Source organism: Lactuca sativa, chromosome 5, assembly GCF_002870075.4.
Source record: "Lactuca sativa cultivar Salinas chromosome 5, Lsat_Salinas_v11, whole genome shotgun sequence".
Classification (NCBI taxonomy): domain Eukaryota; kingdom Viridiplantae; phylum Streptophyta; class Magnoliopsida; order Asterales; family Asteraceae; genus Lactuca; species Lactuca sativa.
This window is the reverse complement of record NC_056627.2, coordinates 114,156,142-114,164,291: the sequence shown is the minus strand read 5'-3', so window position 1 is coordinate 114,164,291 and position 8,150 is coordinate 114,156,142. Positions and strand designations below refer to the sequence as shown.

The window sequence follows — 8,150 nt, the reverse complement described above, 5'->3', positions numbered from 1 at the left end:
CCGAGTCCAGAATATGGTCTCGCCGAGTCGCCAACTAACACGTGCTCGAAATCCCGCCCCTACTCGGCGAGTCAGGCTATGAACTCGCTGAGTCCCTTTAACAAAACTTCAAAATAAATACCAAGGAATCATCATACCGGGAACGGGTCGTTACAATTCTCCCCCACTTATCTCAGACTTCGTCCTCGAAGTCTGCTACGGCTGAGTCTGCAAATATCTCTGGGTAGTGCTCTCTCATCTCCTCCTCAGCCTCCCACGTCCACTCAGACCCCTTCCGGTGCTGCCACTGCACCTTCACTAACTGAATTACCTTGTTCCTCAAGGTCTTGGTCTTCCGGTCCAGAATCGTGACCGGCCTCTCAATATAATTCAGGCTGCTATCAACATGAATATCCTCTAGGGGAACGACTACTGACTCATCCACCAAACACTTCCTCAACTGAGACACATGGAAGGTGTTGTGGATTTGACTAAGCTCCTCAGGAAGATCTAACCGATAAGCAACCCGACCCACCCGGGCCAAAACCCTGAAAGGACCAATAAATCTGGGGCCCAACTTGCCCCTCTTCCGGAACCTGATGACACCCTTCCAAGGTGAGACCTTCAGAAGGACCATATCTCCCACCTGGAACTCCAAGTCCGAACGCCTCCTGTCGGCGTAACTCTTCTGCCGACTCTGCGCAGTCTGCAGTCTACTATGGACCTGCTGGATCAACTCAGTCGTCTTGAGCACCACTTCTGTGCTCCCGATGACTCGCTGACCGACCTCGCCTCAACAAATCGGGGTCCTACACTTCCTCCCATACAGCATCTCAAAAGGAGGTCGATCAATGCTCGCATGATAACTGTTGTTATACGAAAATTCCGCCAACGGGAGATACGTATCCCAACTGCCACCGAAATCAAGAACACATGCCCTAAGCATGTCCTCGAGAGTCTGAATCGTCCTCTCGCTCTGCCCGTCCGTCTGAGGGTGGAAAGCGGTGCTGAAATGGAGACGAGTACCCATCTCGTCGTGGAACCGCTTCCAGAATCTAGATGTGAAACGGACATCTCGGTCTGACACCACCGATACCGGCACTCCATGATGTGCCACAATCTCTCGCACATAGATATCGGCTAACTTCTCCGCCGATATACTCTCCTGGATCGGGATAAAATGGGCACTCTTCGTCAACCGATCCACTACTACCCATATCGAATCCACTCCTCGTGCGGTCCTGGGGAGCTTGGTGACAAAATCCATGGTGATGTCCTCCCATTTCCACACAGGAATGTCTAGCGGCTGCATCTTGCCGTGAGGTCTCTGGTGCTCCGCCTTGACCTTCCGGCAGGTCAGGCATCTCTCAACATACCAGGCGACGTCCCGCTTCATGCAGGGCCACCAATAATCAGGTCGAAGATCTCGATACATCTTCGTCGCCCCTGGGTGAATAGAAAACCGAGACTTATGAGCCTCATCCATCAACACCTGCCGTACTCCACCCCAGTACGGTACCCACACTCTCCCGTGAAGCGTCAGCAAACCACGACTATCATAATCAAACGAGGCTACTCGGCCCACGATCCTCTCACACTTCTGTCTCTCCTCCTTAAGGCCCTCCACCTGAGCCTCTTTGATCTGCTCCAACAGCGGAGTGATCACTGTCATCCTCAAACACAGATCTCTGATAGGGGCCGCCGACACTTTGCAGCTTAGGGCGTCGGCCACCACGTTGGCCTTCCCTGGGTGGTAAAGGATCTCACAATCATAATCCTTTAGCACATCCAACCACCTCCTCTGCCTCATGTTCAGAATCGGCTGATCCATAAGGTACCTCAAACTCTTGTGATCCGTGTAAATAGTACAATGGACCCCATAAAGGTAATGCCTCCAAATCTTGAGGGCAAACACAACCGCCCCCATCTCCAAATCATGGGTAGGATAATTAGCCTCGTGAGGCTTCAACTGTCTCGAGGCATAAGCTATCACATGGCCTCGCTGCATCAATACTGCTCCCATACCTGTGATCGAGGCATCACAGTAGACTACGAAGTCCTCTACTCCCTCTGGCAAGGTAAGGATCGGAGCCTCGCATAATCTCTGTCTGAGGGTCTCGAACGCTGCCTGCTGCTCAGGCCCCCAACAAAATACCACCGACTTCTTGGTCAGTCGGGTGAGTGGCACTGCTATCTTGGAGAACTCCTGAATAAATCTCCGATAATACCCCGCCAACCCTAGGAAGCTCCGAATCTCAGATGGAGACTTTGGGACCTCCCACTGCATCACGGCCTCTATCTTGGCCGGATCTACCAAAATACCCTTCTGGTTGACGAGGTGACCAAGAAACTGCACCTCGCGCAACCAGAACTCACATTTGGAGAACTTTGCGAAAAGTCTCTCCCTCCTCAAAGCCTCCAGCACCTCCCGCAGGTGCTCCTCGTGCTGCTCCTGAGTCTTGGAATAAACCAAGATATCATCTATGAATACTATCACTGACCGACCCAGCATCGGCCTACACACGCGGTTCATGAGATCCATGAACGCGGCTAGAGCATTGGTGAGCCCAAATGGCATCACCACAAACTCATAATGACCATACCTGGTCCTGAAAGCAGTCTTCTGTACATCCTCATCTCTAACTCTCATCTGATGATAACCGGAGCGTAGATCGATCTTGGAGAACCAAGACACTCCCTGAAGCTGATCAAACAAATCATCTATCCTCGGAAGTGGGTAACGGTTCTTCACCGTTACCTTATTCAACTCCCGATAATCAATACACATACGATGCGACCCATCCTTCTTCCTCACAAACAGGATCGGCGCTCCCCAAGGCGAACTACTCGGCCGAATGAAACCCTTGTCTAACAACTCCTGCAGCTGTGTAGACAACTCCTGCATCTCAGGGGGAGCTAGTCGATATGGTGCCTTGGCTATCGGAGCCGCACCAGGAATGAGGTCGATCCTGAACTCAACCTGTCTCTCAGGAGGTATCCCCGGCAAATCCGCGGGAAACACATCCGGGTAGTCTCGAACAATAGGAACATCATCAACTGTCGTCTTGTCCTTCTCCCGGGCATCCAAGACGTAAGCTACAAAACCGGCGCAACCCTACTGAACATAGTGTCTCGCCCTGGCAGCGGAACAAAAGGTCGGTCCGCGCTGTGGCCTCTCGCCCTGAATCACTAACTCTCCCCCACTGGGAGTGCGAACCCTCACTAGCTGAACTCACAATCAATCACCGCCCCATTGGGGCTTAGCCAATCCTTGCCCACAATAACCTTATTCCCTCGCAGGGGAATAGGTACCAGATCCACTGAAAACTGCTCATCAAATAACTGAAGAGAACAACCTCTATGCACTCTGCCGACCCTCACGGTCCTATCAACTGCTATCTCAACCTCTAATGGACAATCCAGCTCCCCTGGAGCCCTACTAAATCTCTTGCTAAGCGCAAGCGATACGAATGATCGGGTAGCCCCGGAATCGAATAATACCATAGCAGAAATGTCGTTCACAGAGAACGACCCTGAATAAAACATACAATCATAAGCAATATACAATCAATAATAATAAAGAGATGAAGGGAAGATACATACCCGTCACCACATCAGGAGTCGCTCGCGCCTCCTTTGCTGTCATCTGAAACGCCCTACTCTTCGCCACTGGCGCATCAGCTCGGCCCTGCCGGCCATCTGTAATCCTCAAGGTAGCAGGGGCAGGTGCAGCCACCTTCCCTGCTGCAGCTAAACCCGGACACTGGGACTTTTTATGTCCCCTCTGATTGCACTGAAAGCAAATCAGATCTGATGCTGCAACGGCAGTAGCAGGGACCGTACAATCCCTACTCAAATGCCCAATCCGACCGCACTTGTAGCAGCCGGAACTCCCTGCCTTGCACGCTCCATCGTGCATCTTCCCACACCTACCACATCGACCGTGGCTCGGCTGTCCCCTGGACCTGTAATCTGAAACCCTGGGCTTTTTGCCCGAACCGCCTGAACCCGAAACCGCCTCCGGTTTCCTCTTCTTCTCCATCTCAAAATCAATCTCCCTCTCCCGAGCCCTAGCAATCATATCTTCCAGCGTTTTACAGCTGGACCGGCTCACAAACTGGCGAATATTGCTCCGCAACATTTCATGATATCGGGCCTTCTTCATTTCCTCATCAGCTACGTACTGAGGAACGAGAAGAGCCCTCTCCCTGAACTTGGCGGTGATCTCCGCCACTGTCTCTGTAGTCTGGGTGAGGTCCTGAAACTCCCTAGCTAGCTGTTGCACCTCAATGACCGGTGCAAACTCCGCCCTGAACCTGGTAGAGAAATCGGCCCAGGTCATGGCGTCCAATGCTGCATCATCCCCAATGGCATGTCCGACCTCCTCCCACCAATCCCGTGCCCTGTCCTTCAGAAGACATGACGCCAATCTGACCTTGTCCCCCTCGGGACATCTGCTAGTACGGAAAGCTTTGGCCACATCCGCCAACCATCTGGTGCTCGCTATGGGGTCTCGCGCCCCATGATAGTCCGGAGCTCCACATGCCCTGAACTCCCTGAAAGTAAGGGTGCGCGACCTCATCATGGCCGCCACCTCGGCACGAAAGGTGCCCAATCTCTCATCCATCAACTCTAGAATCCCCTCCTTAATCGAACCGAAGATCACAGGAGTCTGCTCTAAAATGATGCGCGTAATCTCCGAAGAAAGAAACTCTCGGGTCTGCTCATCGATGCGCTCATCCCCCGAGCCTGAACCTGATCCCTCCCCGGCACCTCCACTGCCGGCTGCTGGTCTCGAACGTAAAACCACCATTCTGAAACATATCACAACTACATCAGAAAACCGAAATATCTCAAGGGATCATTGATACTACAACTAGCTTCCTGGTCTTGTCTCAGCCTTTCTTGATTCGAGTACGGATCCTCTGCTTTCAGTAGTACGGGCCCATACTACCTTCCACATCTATCCGTACTTTCTTCAAGAACTGCCTTGACTCCACCAAGTCACTTCTACTACTACTGATCTCTGCTACTCTCATCCTAGGCTTGCCCTAGGGAAACCTCAGACTCAACTCAACTAGTCCTCAGCTGCTAAAGGTCTCCTTATAATGCTAATTAGCCACCACCTGAACACCATCACATGTGACGAAGATCAGATAATCCTTCAAGTAAAAGACCCGTCCCTATAACGGTTGGACTCAAACAAGAGCTGCGCAATAGGGCCAATTCCAGCACTCTGGGATTATTCAACCCTGATCACATGTGATGTGACGTGTTCACCTAATGGCTAACTTCCATCATTCAGAACTCCCACAAAGCACGAAGCAAGCAGCATTCGGATAAAGGAAACATACTCAGGCAAACTATTCTCAAAACGAGAAACTGTACTAGCATACAATGCTAAGCTCACACTATCAGGCATAACCTAAACAGGCTATCCTACTGCTGTCTACTCAATACTAGCATGCAATACTCATAAAGCTGTAACACATAAAACAGGTACATAAGGCATCCTCCTAGATCCTTAGTCCTATACTAGCATGCTGTTCTACTGAAACTGAAACTGATCAATTAACTTGTATGGGTAATTTGGGAGTACTTACTTGAGCTCGGCTGATCGCATGCACCACACCTTTATCTTGTTTAAAAATTTCTTTCCTTCTAAGTGCTTTCAAAACTCTTTTAGAAAACATTTTCCTTTTTAGAAAAAATCTTTTTATTTCCCCTTAGTTTGAGTTCAGATACACCCGGAAGTGCATCCGAATCCCTCAAACCAGGGCTCTGATACCAACTTGAAACGACCCAAAAATACGACCCAAAAATTTCGTTTTTCAACATAACCAAAAACCATAATCTGAGTGTCATATCATAAACCATACATGATGTATCTCAAGATAATAATAAAACACTGCGCGGAAAAACTGTATCATATCCATGTCATATAAAAATCAAGAACCAAATCAACTCCCAGGATAAAAGCTGAAGCTGTGGTGTGTGCGATGCCATCATCCCGAGCTCTTCCCTCTACTTGCGGAAGTACCTGAAACCAAAACTGAAACTGTAAGCACGAAGCTTAGTGAGCTCCCCCAAACTACCACATACCAAAATAATAACATATCAAGCACATACTGGGGCCTGGCCCCCTTCATCGAACCGAAGTCCGAAGCTGACTAACTAGGACCTTGTCCCCTACATCGGACCGAAGTCCGAAGCTAACTGACTGGGCCCTGCCCCCCTCCATCGGACCGAAGCCCAAAGCTGACATCAGACCGAAGTCCGAAGCTGACTGGGACCTTGTCCCCCACATCGAACCGAAGTCCGAAGCTAACTGACTGGGCCTTGCCCCCTCCATCGGACCGAAGCCCGAAGCTGACATCAGACCGAAGTCCGAAGCTGACTGGGACCTTGTCCCCTACATCGAACCGAAGTCCGAAGCTGACATCGGACCGAAGTCCGAAGCTGACTGAACATAGCATAAACATATCACTAGCATGAACACACATAAATCCTGTCTGAGCCACGAAGGCATCAAACATGCTAACTACTGGAAGGAAACTCACCTCGTGAACTGGCTGCTGAGTGAATAGCTCTGAGGGCTAACTGCTGCTGCTCCGGTATCTCCCCGGCTACAAGTCCATAAACACACTCAATCAAATACTAAACACTGCACTGGGTAAAATGACTCTTTTACCCTTGATCAAAGTCAACTCTCGGTCAAAGTCAACTCACAGTTGACCTGACTCGCCGAGTTGGGCCGCCAACTCGCCGAGTCCCTATTCTCACTCCTCGACTCTACTCGCTGCTACTCGTCGAGTATGGCATCGACTCGACGAGTACTCATTCGATCCAAGAACTCAGACAATCTTCATCCGACTCGCCGAGTCATATGAACAACTCGACGAGTTGTTCTTGAGCTTAAGGAGATTGCCTTGGACTCGCCGAGTTGTATGAACAACTCGCCGAGTCCCCCGATTACTGAGTCTACCTTCAAACTCGTTGAGTCCACTCCCTTACTCACTGGTCCCACTCGATACCGCTCAAAAGGAAGAAATCGGGGACTCGCGACTAGACTCGCCGAGTCGTTCTTCCGACTCGCCGAGTCACCGCCATGCAACTATTCTACACTCGATTATGATCGAATCCAATACATACAAATGATAGATCTGAGTCCAATAAACTGATTTACCACGTAAAGTTTCCAACTTTACGTGTACAAACCCATGAACAAGGGAATAAAGGCTAAAAAGGTACTTAAAAGGGTAGATCTAGGGTTATGATGCAAAATAGCTCCATAAAGACAATAGATCTGGGCTCTACAACCCCTAAATGAACAGATCTAAGGATATCTCGACATAAAATGGCTTCCATATCAACATAAGGCTTGAGAAAAGCATAAACAAGATCTAGAAAGGGTTTTAAAGCATAAAAGGGAAGGAAATCTGAAGAATACCTCAAAGAGCTCTTGCTTTCCCTTGAATCTCTGCTCTACAATCCTTCTCCTTGTTCCTTTCTTCTTCTCCTTCTTCAAGCCTTCACAATTGCACACAAAAATCACTTAGAATCACTCAAGAATGAATTAGGGTTTTCTCACAGCTTTTGAGGGTGAAGGAGGCGAGATTGGGGGCTATAAGGTGGCTTAAATAGTGGGCAACCTGGGGATTTAGGGTTTCTCCCAGACAGACAGACTCGCCGAGTCCAGAATATGGACTCGCCGAGTCGCCAACTAACACGTGCTCGAAATCCCGCCCCTACTCGGCGAGTCAGGCTATGAACTCGCCGAGTCCCTTTAACAAAACTTCAAAATAAATACCAAGGAATCATCATACCGGGAATGGGTCGTTACATCCGTCTTCTAAATTCTGTAACTTTCGCGTACGGGCTCCGTTTTTCGCGTTCTTTATATCCACGCGTAGGTGATATTATGCTCTACAACTTTCATTTAGACTCCGTTGGCCAGTTTTGACTTTATTTTTAATGATATGTTTTTAATAGGCCGTGACTGCTAAAGTTCGTTAAAAATTCATATCTTCTTTATTCGATGTCGGTTTTCGTTTGTCTTTTTATCATTTTACTCCTATTGTGGAGGTCTTCAACTTTCGTTTAGGTTGCGATTGCTAAATAATGCTCGATCTTCAATTCGAGTTTTTAGCCCTCTACTACTGTTACGAAAC

General features: G+C 49.2%; 1 long non-coding RNA gene across 1 annotated transcript; it reads right to left on the bottom strand.

The window, feature by feature from the left end:
• Window positions 1-6,243: 6,243 nt before the first annotated feature.
• Window positions 6,244-7,646, bottom strand: LOC128126221 (uncharacterized). The gene is made up of 3 exons (XR_008223987.1): window positions 7,430-7,646; window positions 6,540-6,605; window positions 6,244-6,376 (listed from the first exon to the last, which is right to left on the bottom strand). It is a non-coding gene; the product is annotated as an uncharacterized LOC128126221 (long non-coding RNA).
• Between the last annotated feature and the right edge of the window lie 504 nt (window positions 7,647-8,150).